Source organism: Panthera pardus, unplaced genomic scaffold (genome assembly GCF_024362965.1).
Source record: "Panthera pardus isolate Hobbes unplaced genomic scaffold, ASM2436296v1 HiC_scaffold_6, whole genome shotgun sequence".
Classification (NCBI taxonomy): Eukaryota; Metazoa; Chordata; class Mammalia; order Carnivora; family Felidae; genus Panthera; species Panthera pardus.
Genome location: NW_026526991.1, coordinates 113,106,210 through 113,118,746, shown reverse-complemented (window position 1 = coordinate 113,118,746; position 12,537 = coordinate 113,106,210). Strand labels below are relative to the sequence as shown.

Here is a 12,537-nt window from a genome sequence, read left to right as displayed (position 1 = left end):
CTCATTATTACATGAGGAGTGTCAGCAAATGATCGTGTGTGTATTTTCTTTTCTTTTCTTTTTTTTCAAAGTTTTTTTTTTTTTTTTTTTTTTTTTTTTTAGTTTATTTATTTTGAGCATGCACATGAGCAGGGGAGGGGCAGCGAGAGAGAGGGAGAGAGAATCCTAAGCAGTCTCCACGCTGTCAGTGCAGAACCCGATGTGGGGGCTTGAACTCAAGAATTGTGAGATCACGACCTGAGCCGAAATCAAGAGTCGGACGCTTAACTGACTGAGCCGCCCGGGGGCCCCACATGCATTTTCTTTATACCTGTCCCCTTCCTGACACTCAATACATAGACTGTACAGAAGTTTCCGGGGAAGAGGGTATGTGGGCTTATCCTACTTGGCACAGTTAGAGTTCTAAGTTGGGTAAACTTGTTGAAGAGGCTTTCTGAACTACTTCCTCAGGTCAATAACTCTTGGTCATGAAAACACTCAGAGGAAGCACCTTGCTCTTTTCCCCGAGTTTAGCAAGATGTGACAAGACCTGCACTTAAAGTGGCAAAGAAGATAATAAACTCACTTTGATCACTTGTCCAGGCGTTAAATGAACATGGGCGCAAACAGGCAGGAGCTGGAGACACACTGCAAAACCTCCACAGGGTGTAGAGAGCTGCTGTTGGGTGAATCTAAACTCCTAATTCAGGAAAAGACTCACAGAGTTTCGTAAAAATGAATCATGTTTTTAAGTTTCTACAGTTGCCCCTGGAATGCGTACCTCAGCAGATATCTGAATTATTAAACGTTTGCTTTATCAGTGTGGTTTAGTTGCAAGAGCTGATTAGGCTGAAAAACAAACCATGCGTGCAAAGGAGGCACAGAACCTTAGGAGTCTAGAAATCAATCTATGAATCCACAAGTTCTCCTGAAATTTCTGACCATGTATCAAAACTCTGAGGAATGTCTGCAACTACTTACTTTGTGGAAATGCATTCTCTCTTACAAAATGGCTAAAATCCCAACAGAGAACTGAAATCAGAGTTGGAAATCTGGCCTCTGAAGTGAGATATGCCCAGATTGAGTGTACTTAGGAATTCTCACAAAAAGAGTTCAGTTTGCTACATATATGTGTATTTGATTCAAATCAATTGGCAACCAGCAAAAGAGACTCATAATTATAGTCTGGCATTAATAAAATCAACTAGTTCGTATAACCAAAGTGTTTTCTCACCAGCCTTTGAATACAAATTATTTCATCTGGTAATAACCCAGGTTTTAATGGCTGTTATAGGTCGTGTTCCCAGGAAGCAGTTTATTGAGTGCTCTTGGGATCACCTGGGAAGTGGGAGGGGCAAAGTCAGATTCACAGAGGGAGAAGTTGAGACGTAACGCAGTCTTGGTGAAAGCATCAGCCAACCCACGTGAGGTAGCCTTTGAGAGCTGACCCAAGTTAGGGCAAGAGGTCATTCGGTGAAGGCTGTCCCTGGAAGACAGTGTGACCTTCAGATGATCAGAAAGTCTTCTTTACATGAGGCAAAACCCACAGGCTAACAGGTAAGGACCACCTTCTCAAACAACTCCCCGCAGCTGGAGAATAAGACCTTCATTCCTGAATAGGAATCTGTACAGTGCATCAAAGCACCACTACAGTCCACCTTTTACAGCACTTGGATCTTCTTCTTCGTATAGGTTCCAAGAAAAGCTCCTCTAAGATACCAGTGGGCTTCTGTTCCTAAGGGGACCTTAATGGAGGAAGGTTAAGTGGAATAAATTCTAGATTTGGTGCTATAGCTGATTTCAGGGTGCCTACTAATACTCATCTTCTCCCACCTGTTATCCACTAAAGATGTTCCTCACTGTCAAACAGGCATGTCTGCTGATCTTGGGGCCTTACCTAGTGGTGAGACCAATCCCTCATTCCTGAAGGGTCTGAGCTCCTAACCATTATGCCTATCTCAGGCTGTGGTAGATTTTCTTCCAAAGTTGGAGTAGGGAAACCATGAGGTACCTAAGCAGATCACCTAGGTTCTACATTATTCTTCCCTTCCCTGCACATAACAATATCTCCCTATCTCTTCCTTGTGACCAGGTTCAATGATCCCTTCCAAGACAGTGACTTCTCATATTTCCTGTTGGTTCCTTGGTGCAAGGAGCTAGAATTGCCCATGGATCAGCCATACTTAAAGTTCAAAGAGGCAACCACTGTGTCTCCTGTCAGAAGTATCCCCCCTTTAGGAACCAGGATCTCAAAATTCACAGGGCTCCATTTTGTGAGGATAAAAAGGCAAAATTCTTCAAGTAGGACACTGGGAGTGATGGTCAGAAGGACTGCTTCCACTTCGAATCCTTGCTTCCTGGACTCATGCGTTCTACCCATTGCGAACACAGTGCCATTTAAAGGTCTTTGATTTAAGGTCTACTCTGAATCCTGAAGAATGGTACTCCATCCTAAGAAGTATCACCTTTGAGCTGGCACATCAGTTAAGCTTTCAACAGGTCTGTCTATGCTATGCTGTCGCTGGCTGGCAGCTTCTAGATGTATAGCATGAGATAGAACCAGTGGAGTCATGCTAAAAAATGTGTTCTTCGGTCTGATGTGATATTATATCAGATTCCATGACAGTAGATTTAACACTGTTTAAGCCTTGGATAGTGGTACTAGCTGAGGCCCTGAGAGCAGGAAAATATAAACCCATATCCAGTATATGTGTCCATTCATGTTCGAATGAATTGCCATTTCTTCCAGGTTGGAAGATGTCCCATGTAGGCAGTCTGCCAGAGTGTCAGGTTGGTCCCCTTAAGGGACGGGGCTATATTGGGAGCTCAGCATCACTCTCTGCTACTGGAATGTTAGCCATCTGGCAGCGGCATTAGCTGGAAAAACTTTGGTAATCGGGAGTCCAGGCTAGTGGGCCCAGGCATAGCCTCCACCCCTGCCACCATGGCTCTTCTGTTCATGTGTCTATGGTGCCAATACTAGAAGTGGCTGATGACAGAGGCTGGGTGCCATTAACCGGTCAGTCATTTCATCTTCTTGCAGGCTTAGTGCCTCCCCCTTGGAGTTCCAAAATGCAGTACAAAGATTCTCCCACAGTATGCCCTCTCAGGTCCGTCCACATGTCTGCTCCAGACGTCCTGGTTGCCAGTCTGCCCATTTTCTCCTTCTAGGCCCTTGTCCATCTGGTCAAGCTATTTGCTATAGCCCATGAGTCTAACCTCAGGCCACTTGTCTTTCGACACAAAGCAAATGACCAGGGACACCACCTGAAGCTCTCCATCACCACTGTTGTTCAAGACTACCCTTGACTGGGGCTAGAGTGCAGTCACTGTCTTCAGCTTGCACCCACAGACAGAGCTGGTCCACCCATGCAGCAAGCTTAAGCTCCTTCCTCTTCAGTCTACTGATCCTAAAGGATCCTCCATATGGCCATAGGTGTGAACTGATGGGAAGGTGCTGGTCCAGTAACAGTGGGTGACATGAAACCCTCATGTCAGCTTGGCTGTGTGCCCTGGTCCTGCTTGTGCTTAATTCCAGAGGTACCAGTCCGGCCTTACACTGGATTGTTCCTTGGCCTATCCCATGACATGATGTGGTCGTTCTGACAGAGCCCAGTTGTGATGGGCTCATTTGGCCATATGGTCAGGGTGTGTCCCATGGCTAGGAGCTCTGTCTCTACTGGGTCCCCACAGCATGTAAGAACTATTGTGAGAAAGTATAGAATTCCCTGCTGCCAACCGTACAGCCATCCTCCAGAAGCCTGGAGGTCTGCATTGTGATTTTCCCATTGGGGCTTGCCAATAACTCCACATGGCATTTCTTCCCAGCACTGATGCCTCTAACACCAGAAGCCCGAGTGGGAGGACTGCTTGCACCACAACCCAGACCCAGTGCAGAACTCTTTCCTTTTCTGGTCCTTCCTCAAAGCTGTTAACCTCTGGATGGTATTCCGGTTGGAGCAGTTTTCCCAAGGGTGGAAAATGCTGCTTCCAGAACTCGAATGCACACTTCAGGTTTTACACTTCCATCTTATGGTGGAGAAGCAAGATGGAAAACCTGGTGTCTTACTTCGGATGTGATGTCCTGGCATGCCCCTGACCGCTGCACCCATAAAAGCTGTACCACTATGGCAGGTGCCCAGCAGGATGCAGACATGAATCCAGAGGCTTATTATTAGTGATGAAACAAATTCAATAAATGGTCTCCAAATGGAGACAATAAAGTTTTTCCACTGCTACTTTCAAAACCCATGATTTTCTTATCATTTTAAAAGCTTTGTCACATGGTAAGGGTATTATATGTGCCTCTGGGCCATTTGAGCCCTAGGATTTTTTTTTTTAAGTCCTACTCACGCTAATCTTTGCTTATTTTTACTCCTCAAATCCATAAATAGAGCAAGATAAAATGAACAAATAAAAAACTTAGGATGAAGTTAAAAATACAGATTGGAAAAATTAAACAGAGCCAGGTTAAAGTTAGCCGACGAAAGCACGGGGCCAAAGCTGCCGACCAGCTGCCAGATGCAGACGGCAAACTTCACCCTGGGTCCTGCTGTGCTGAAGTAAAGGCAGCCAGGATTCCTCACTCTCACTAAGTCCCACCGTATCCAAAGGAAGGAGAGAGGTAACCCCTTTAACCATCTCACAAAATAACTGGACAGAGACGCTCACAGTGAGAAGAGGGATGGGGTGGGATGAGAGGGCATGAAGACCAGTGTAAACACTATCACTTCCTTTGGTAAAAAAAAACAAAAAACAAAAAACAAAAAACATAATGTCAAAATGACTTAGCCTGGGTCTCAGACGGCAGATCCTGAGACAAAGGCTTAAGTGAAAATACTTGATTGCAGAGGGTGATCCAGAGAGTTGGAGTAAGGGACATGAAGAATGAAGCAGAAAAGGATGGAAAACCAATGCAAAGACGAGTCACAGCTCCTGGCAAACGGTTGCTGGCTCTGTGTGTCCTGTCTGAGTTGCAGGAAAGACATCTCGGGACGGTCCATCTTGGGGGAAGAAAGGAACGCATTTATCCATTAGGGCTTCTGCTTCGTAGGTTTGCCCTGAAAACTTATGCCACTGTGTTTCGGGCTTAAGTCAGCACATTGGCCCCGAGTGGCTCAGAGCACCTCCGGGGCCAGTGGCAAATGTCCAGCAGAGGTGTGAGGCTGGTCAAGAGGCATGGCCCTGTCAGGCTGCACCTACAGGAAGCTGCTCAGAGCCTGAATCAACAGCTGGAATAAAGGGCAGGGGGTGCCCAAAGGTGAGAAGTGGTACCCAAGAGGTGCACAGGGCACACTTCACGTCTAAAACTAGATGTTGCTTTTAAAGCTTCTTTTTAGAGAGAATCTTTTGATGTTTAGCACATTTCTGATCCCTCAGCAGTGACCCCCTGTAAGATTTAAGTGATATCAGCATATTTGGTCCAAGTACCATTCTGGGCATGGAGATTCGATCCACGAATAGAGGCAACCTTTCAGAAGTATGTCCTGGGATGCCTGGGATGGCTCAGTTGGCCGACTCTTGATTTTGGCTCAGGTCATAATCCTGACGTTCGTGAGACTGAGTCCTGAATCAGGCTCTGGGCCGACAGTGCGGAGCCTGCTTGGGATTCTCGCTTTCCCTCTCTCTCTGCCCCTCCTCTGCTCACGCTTTTGCTCTCAAAATAAATAAATATGCATTTTAAGAAGTATGTCCTTTGTTACCTGCTTCAAAGTATAAAGCTTTCATGAATGCGTCAAAGATTATATCTGAAAACAGATTCACTCCAAACATCTAGTCTAGCAAACTCTACCCAAGTCAATGTTCTACACAGAAAATAAAGACTTGGAGTAAAACTGTTGATATTATACATACAGGTAAGAAATCATTTCTACGTTTGCTTTCAGAGTACCTTTGAATTTCCAGAAGCAGCTTTCTTTTATGCAGGGAAAGCATGAAAGTGCAATGTTTAACATTATGCACAATGTTGAAACAATGTGAATTTTCACACTGTGGTCTAACATACAGGATCTGAAAATTTTTCCTCTCTGAGACGCCAATATCGATTTTTTTCATGGTCAAAGTAAGCTCCAACAAACAAGACAGGAACGCATTCACTCTTTCATTGTAAGCAGATTTCTATTCAAAATAATATGGACTTCTGGATCACAATCCTGTTGCTGAGGAACTTAACACTTGGCTATGAAGTCAGTCCTGGAAAATTGATAGTAGGCAAAACTTTTGAATTTTGATGTACCGCTGCTACACTCCTCTCTGAGAACACAATATAATGAAATCACAACTTAAGTTTACTTAGAGGGAGAGCTCAGCAAACGCTGTTAAAGAACTGCAATCCTTCTGGCTGGAAAAGTAATGATGAACACCCAGAATGCCTCACTTGAGCTAAGAAGGCAGCGAGCAGAGAAAAATTCCTCCCTTAGGCCATAGTCCTCTGTGATCCTGCTCCACTAACAGGAGACTTAATTAGTTAAATTAACCTAGTAAAGGTTAGATATTTAATTTTTAATTTATTAATTATTAGCAGTTAAATAAAATTTATATCCATCATGAAAAGTCTAAATGCATATGAGAGCTTTTAAAACCTTAACAACATTGTAAATTAGGTACCACTATTTCTGGTCACAAACGGAAGTGTCTGAGGTACAGAGAGGCAAGAGACTGCCTCAAAATCACACAGCAACAATGTCGTAGGGCTGCACTGTAGCTCAGACAGTCCTATGTCACCAATGCCTCTCCATCTCCACCCTTGTTCTCTCGATGAGGTCAAAACACAAGGAACAAATTTGTCCAAGGTGTAACAAAGGAACCAGGCAGAAGGAGACAGCCTTCATGCTGGCAAATCAATCTTGGTTAGCTCTCCCCACAGCAGCTCCTTCTACCTTCCTGGGCCTGGGAGAAGTTGGGGAAAATGGTGCAGCAAAGTTACCATTACCCTTCATCCACATCAGCCAGCTTCTAAACGTTACTAGACGCGCCTTGAAAACCAGCAATCTGGGTCAGGACGCTGTGCAGGAGCTCGTTAAAGGCTCTATGCAACCCTGTCTTCCCCAGACTTGCTTCATGATGGTATCTCTCTTTGGGGCGGGGCGGGAGCAGCAACCTCACACTGATTCTGTAGAAGAGAGTTTTGAAATCACTGCACTGCGGGGATACCACAAAATAATAAATTCTAAAAGGTCATTCTGTTTCCATGTTGTACCCGTGGGACTCAGAGTAGAGGAGGGCCCACAGTTTGGCCTCACCTCCAAAACAGAAAATGCATGAATGCTTTGTCCTTAACTTAAAAAAGCCTGATTACTCATGGGTTCACCAAATACTTAGGGAACGTGGTGGGGGCAGGCACTGTGTTGGATATGTATGTAGACTGTACCCATGAACAGGCCAGTTTCTGCCTCAAGAAGCTCACAGTTGGAAAGAGACGATAAACTTTGTCCAGCTGTGCATGTCTTGAGAAGTGCGACATGCCACAGGATCGCTTAATAGGACAACCTCATGTTGGTTGTCCAGGCACCAAGGAAGTGACATTTCACCTGAGGCCTGAAGAATGGGCAGGAGGTAAGCAGGGTTAGGGGGAAATCCACGCAGAGGGACCTGTGTGGATAAAGGGCCCTTCTCCTAGGAAGCTTCTACTCACCCTTCCAGACTCAACTTAGACCTCCTTCTCTCTCTGGAGGCTCGATCGAGGAGTCCAACCATTGCACTTAACACCCAGAGTCCTGGTTAGCTGTTTCCTTGCACCCGGCCCCCCTCACAGAGCGGCCACATCTGAGGACCCCCGGGTCTTGTTTCTTCATATCCCCAGCCGGTTGCCTGCTATCCCGCAATAACAGAGGCACAATAAGACGCTTGTCAAAGAAGGAAATGGAAGAAAAGAGGAAAGTAATTCACTAATAATAACCTAGCTGTATGCACAGGTTCATTCTCCGCCAAGTCTCGTTTTTTGTCATACACAAAGAGAAACAGTTATACTCAGGGCTCACAGGTCCACCTCCATTTCACACGTTAATTTAGTCTCCAAACATTTGTGTTAGGACCTGCGGCCACAATAATGCAGAAGATGCAGTGTCTGTGTTCCAGGAGCTTATGATTTAGTGGTGGAAACTCAGAAATGCAGGGCTTTCTTTCTTTCACCCACTGTGAAGCACAAAAGGCAGGACGAGTTCCGATGTCAACTGTCCACGCAGGATCTGGGCCTTGCCCACTGAAGGCTGGCTTTAAAGCTGCCAGCCCAGAGTCCTGCCCACGGAGGGGCTGAGCTGGATTTCTCACTCTAGTTGCAGTAAACTTTCCTGCCCCTTCACGTGTTCCTCCCAGCAAGGCTGAGACGACCCAAACTCCGGCTGCCCGAGGAGAGGGACCGCGGGGCCGCCCGACCCTTCGTCACCGAGCGGGATCGCCGCCCTCCAGGCCGCCCACCTCCAATGCTCCGGGCGGCGCAGCCCGCGCCTCTGCAGACCCGGGACGAAAGCGGGCGTCGGGCGCTCAGGGGGAGCAGCGCGCGCCTATCCGCCGGCCCGCCCCCACCCCCGCACGACGTCACCCGGATCACGTGAGTGACCGCCCCCCGCCCCCCGCGCCCGCCGGCTCAGCTGCTCTGCCCGGGAGCGGGGGGAGTCGGGGACGGGCGGCGCGTCTGCTCGGCCCCTCCCCGACCCCTCCCCCGGAGCCGAGGCGAGGCGTTAAGCAGGGGGCTCCGGTGAAATTGGAACCAGTGTTCTAAATTAAGGGGAGCAGATGTCCCTGTTTTGCTCGGGAGGCCTGGGTGGCCTGCTGTTCAGACAGAAATCGTTGAGGCACTGACCTTCCGGGGCCGCTGTCAATCTCCGCGTGCAGATGGCCAGCCCGAAGCCCTGCCCGCTCCTCTGCATTGGAAATGCGGCAGCAGGGGGATCCGGGCAGCTTGAGAGAAAAGTCTGCGTGGGGAGGCGGGGGAGGAGGCCCGGGGGAGACAGAGGGCAGGAGAAAAAGGCCTGCTCCGCGCACAATGGAGCCCCCGTGGCGGCCCCTCGGAGGACAATGCGGTCCCCCGGGACCCGCGGTTGGCTGCGCCAGGCCGGCCGGCCCGCGCTCCAGCTGCCTCTTCAGAACAAGGCCGTGCAAATGTGCCCACTTGATTCTAAATCCTCTTAGGCGCTATCCATGTGAACGAGGGAAGGGGTGGCCTTAACAATCCTTTACAATCGGAGGCCTGGGAACCCCGGTGCTCGGCAAAATGTCTGCACCACGCATGCAAATGGAGTCCATCGCTTGGAGAGATCGGCAGAAAATCTCTCTGCCCGGTAGTCGGTGAACAAAACCAACCGCCTGCAGTAAACACTCATACATCTGCCCCTTCGATGTCACGCAGGGTCCTGAAAATTTTTCAGGGTGTTTCCCCCAGAAGAGACTTAAATGTTCAGAAAAGCCAGCTAAGCTGCGCAAAGTCATTAGTCACCCAGGTATTTACACTGTTTTTCCTATTTCCTTTCTCTCTTGGCCTCTGTGGTCAGTAGTATAAAATTCCTAGGAACTCCCACCTAAACACCAGCTTCCTGTTTATGCTCTCAGTGGCTTTAATGTTTAGCTGTTAAAAGCAGTTGACCAAAGCTCTATGCAAAGATCAGCAAAGGTTTGCAGGTGAATGGGGGGGAGGGGGGAAGAAACCCCAAAGGAGTAGGTCAAAGGTCCAGGTTCATTTTTAATCACTCATGTCAAAATCACAGGAGAAAAAAAAGATAAAATTAAAGTGTAACTTAATGCCTACGATCTTGGTTCATTTCATTTGGCCCCTGTGTCTACAGCATGAACCTATAAAATAGGATACGCTAGTCTAAAGGATGAACATTTTCATTTCTAGCCGTCAAAAAAGGCTTTTTTTCAATGTGGCATGAAATTCTTTTGTTTTAGAAGGTTACAGTTCACACATAGGCACAATCTGTGTGCGCCTGTATGTGCCTTACACCTCGCCATGGCTGTTCTTGATGTTGCTGTGCAAAATGCTGCACTTAGGTAGCTATTTGAATTACAGCCTCCCTGACCTGGGAAAGAACCCTAGAGGGCACCTCACCTAGCTCTTGCTAGGTGACAGAATTCCATGCACAATTCCCAGGGAGTGATTAGCTATTTTGTGATAGAATCTCTGTAGAACTCCCTTCCTTAGAAGATAGCATCTCTCAGGGGCGCCTGGGTGGCTCAGTCGGTTGGGCGTCTGACTTAGGCTCAGGTCATGATCTCACTGTTCGTGAGTTTGAGCCCGGCATCAGGCTCTGTGCCGACAGCTCGGAGCCTGGAGCCTGCTTCGGATTCTGTGTCTCCCTCTCTGTCTCCCCCTCCCCCCCCCCCCCCCCCCCCCCCGCTTGTGCTCTGTCTCTCTTGTCTCTCAAAAATAAATAAAGATTAAAAACATTAGAAAAAAGAATATAACATCTTTCCTTGACAATTTTTTTTTAATAAACTTTTCCCATATATAAAACTGGAGTCTGTCTTCGTGGAGACTAACACAGTCATGCAGAATAAATCTAGTCTCTCTTCCACATGATGCTACCCTTCAAATATTTGGAGGCAAGGCTCATGTCCCCTCAGTCTTCTCCCAGAGAAAACATCTCCAGATCCTTCAGCAGTTTCCCCTGTGGGTCTGAGTCTCCTGCACTGTCTGTTTCAAGTTATCTAGTGATGCTCGGGTTAATCTAAGTCCCTTTGAAGCTGAAGATAGGGCTTCAATTCGTGCTGCAATTCGGCTTAGGAGGCAGCATGGGAGGAGTATGGCTCAAAACCCAACAGGGAGAATCGGTCGGAATGTGTCCCAAGTTGTTCCAACAAAAATAAATTTTGGTTTTCCATGTTAGTCTTTTTTGACTGTGTGTCAGTAATGCCAGACTCCGTGATGAAGCCCAGGCATGAAGGAGAAAGCCGTATTGTGTGCCAGCACTGGGCCCTACACGTTCTGCATCTTACCTTCACGAAAACACTCTGAGTATGTACTACCGTCACTCCTCTTTTACAGAATCAGGGCTGAAATAATCTGCCCAAGATCACACAGCTAATAAATAGTAGAGTGAGGTCTCTGACCTGTGACTTGTAGACAAAGCTGCTGCCCTAGGGTCTTGTGGTCAAAACTGAGATCCTGCATGTTTTCTTCAGCATGCTCTTATGACATACAGCTTTAAGTCGAGGCCAGTTTGTATGCATCATCTTTATACAGCTTCAAAAAATTCTGAAATACAAGAACTTTAGGCGGGAAAAAAGTTCTTTCTGGAAGCAAATGAAACAGAAATTCCAAGGTAATGCCCAAAGTCATCCCAAACATGCTTTTATTCCAGCGGTATTACTTAACAGCAAAGTGTTATATTACCCTTGAATTTCCTGCCGTAGGCTAAGAGTAGGCCAAGCCCTTGGCGCTAAATTGTTCCCTGTATTTGGACTATAGCACAACCAATGCCATTGCCCCTTACTCACGCCTGCTCTCCAGTATGTCAGTTAGTCAAGAAAGAGGGAAGAATATGTTTCCCGTGCACACACTGTAATTTTTTTCCAGGGTGGCTCAGCCTGCCAGAACAAAAGTAAAACCACAGAGAGAAGATTTAGATCAGCCTCTTGATCGCCCTGCTGCTATTTTACAGTTTTAGGAGGGGTTGAACATCGAGCACTTGAAACTGTCATCTACACATTCCTTCTCAGAATAAAGCAGCATTAGCATGTACGCTGCCGAATTATTTTCTACCCCAAAATTTTGGAAACTCTTTCTCTCCGGGAAAATACTCTACAGAAGGCACACTGAATTAACGGAGTTATTTCTAAGGAAGGCTCTTACAGTCTGCAGTGAACTGTCATGTGCTGACATCCGGCCAGGTGGACTCTGAGCCTTAGCAGACATGTTGCTTAGCCGTTTAGATGTTTCTAATTTGTTTTTGATTATAAATAGTGCTTGAGACACCTTTTCCTTACTGCCTCATCTGAAGGACCCTCCACAATCACTGTCACATGAATCTGTGTCTTTTCTTCATAGTATTTACAGCAATCTAATGCTGTTATTGCTTACATGTTTGTTACTGTTCTACCTTATCTAGATCACACTGTGCATAAGACAAGTACCTTTGTCTGTCTTGTTTATTACCAAGCATATATTTTTTTTGAATAAATACATCTTCGGGGTGCCTGGGTGGCTCCGTCCGTTAGGCATCCGACTTTGGCTCAGGTCATGATCTCGCCATTCATGAGTTCGAGCCCCGCATTGGGCTCTGGGCTGAGAGCCTGGAGCCTGCTTCAGATTTTGTTTTCTTCTCTCTCTACCCCTCCCCCACTCACCATCTGTTTGTCTCTCTCTCTCAAAAATAAGTAAACATTAAAAAATTTTTTTAGGGGGGCCTGGGTGCCTTGATCGGTTAAGCGTCCGACTTCGGCTCAGGTCATGATCTCACGGTCCGTGAGTTCAAGCCCCGCATCGGGCTCTGTGCTGACAGCTCAGAGCCTGAAGCCTATTTCAGATTCTGTGTCTCCCTCTCTCTCTGCCCCTCCCCTGTTCATGCTCTGTCTCTCTCTGTCTCAAAAATATATAAACGTTAAAAAAAATTTTTTTTTAAG

General features: G+C 46.9%; 2 long non-coding RNA genes across 4 annotated transcripts in view; one reads left to right on the top strand and one right to left on the bottom strand.

Annotated features, from left to right (window-relative positions):
• The window catches only part of LOC109276326 (uncharacterized), a 33,024-nt gene extending 23,050 nt beyond the window's left edge, over positions 1–9,974 (bottom strand). For all 3 annotated transcript variants that reach the window (XR_008419732.1, XR_008419735.1, XR_008419733.1), the window contains exon 1: positions 8,780–9,974. This is a non-coding gene — a long non-coding RNA (uncharacterized LOC109276326). The remainder of the gene's footprint in view (positions 1–8,779) is intronic.
• LOC109276327 (uncharacterized) lies at positions 8,147–11,656 on the top strand. The gene is made up of 3 exons (XR_002084601.2): positions 8,147–8,527; positions 10,803–10,930; positions 11,492–11,656. It is a non-coding gene; the product is annotated as an uncharacterized LOC109276327 (long non-coding RNA).
• Positions 11,657–12,537: the final 881 nt, after the last annotated feature.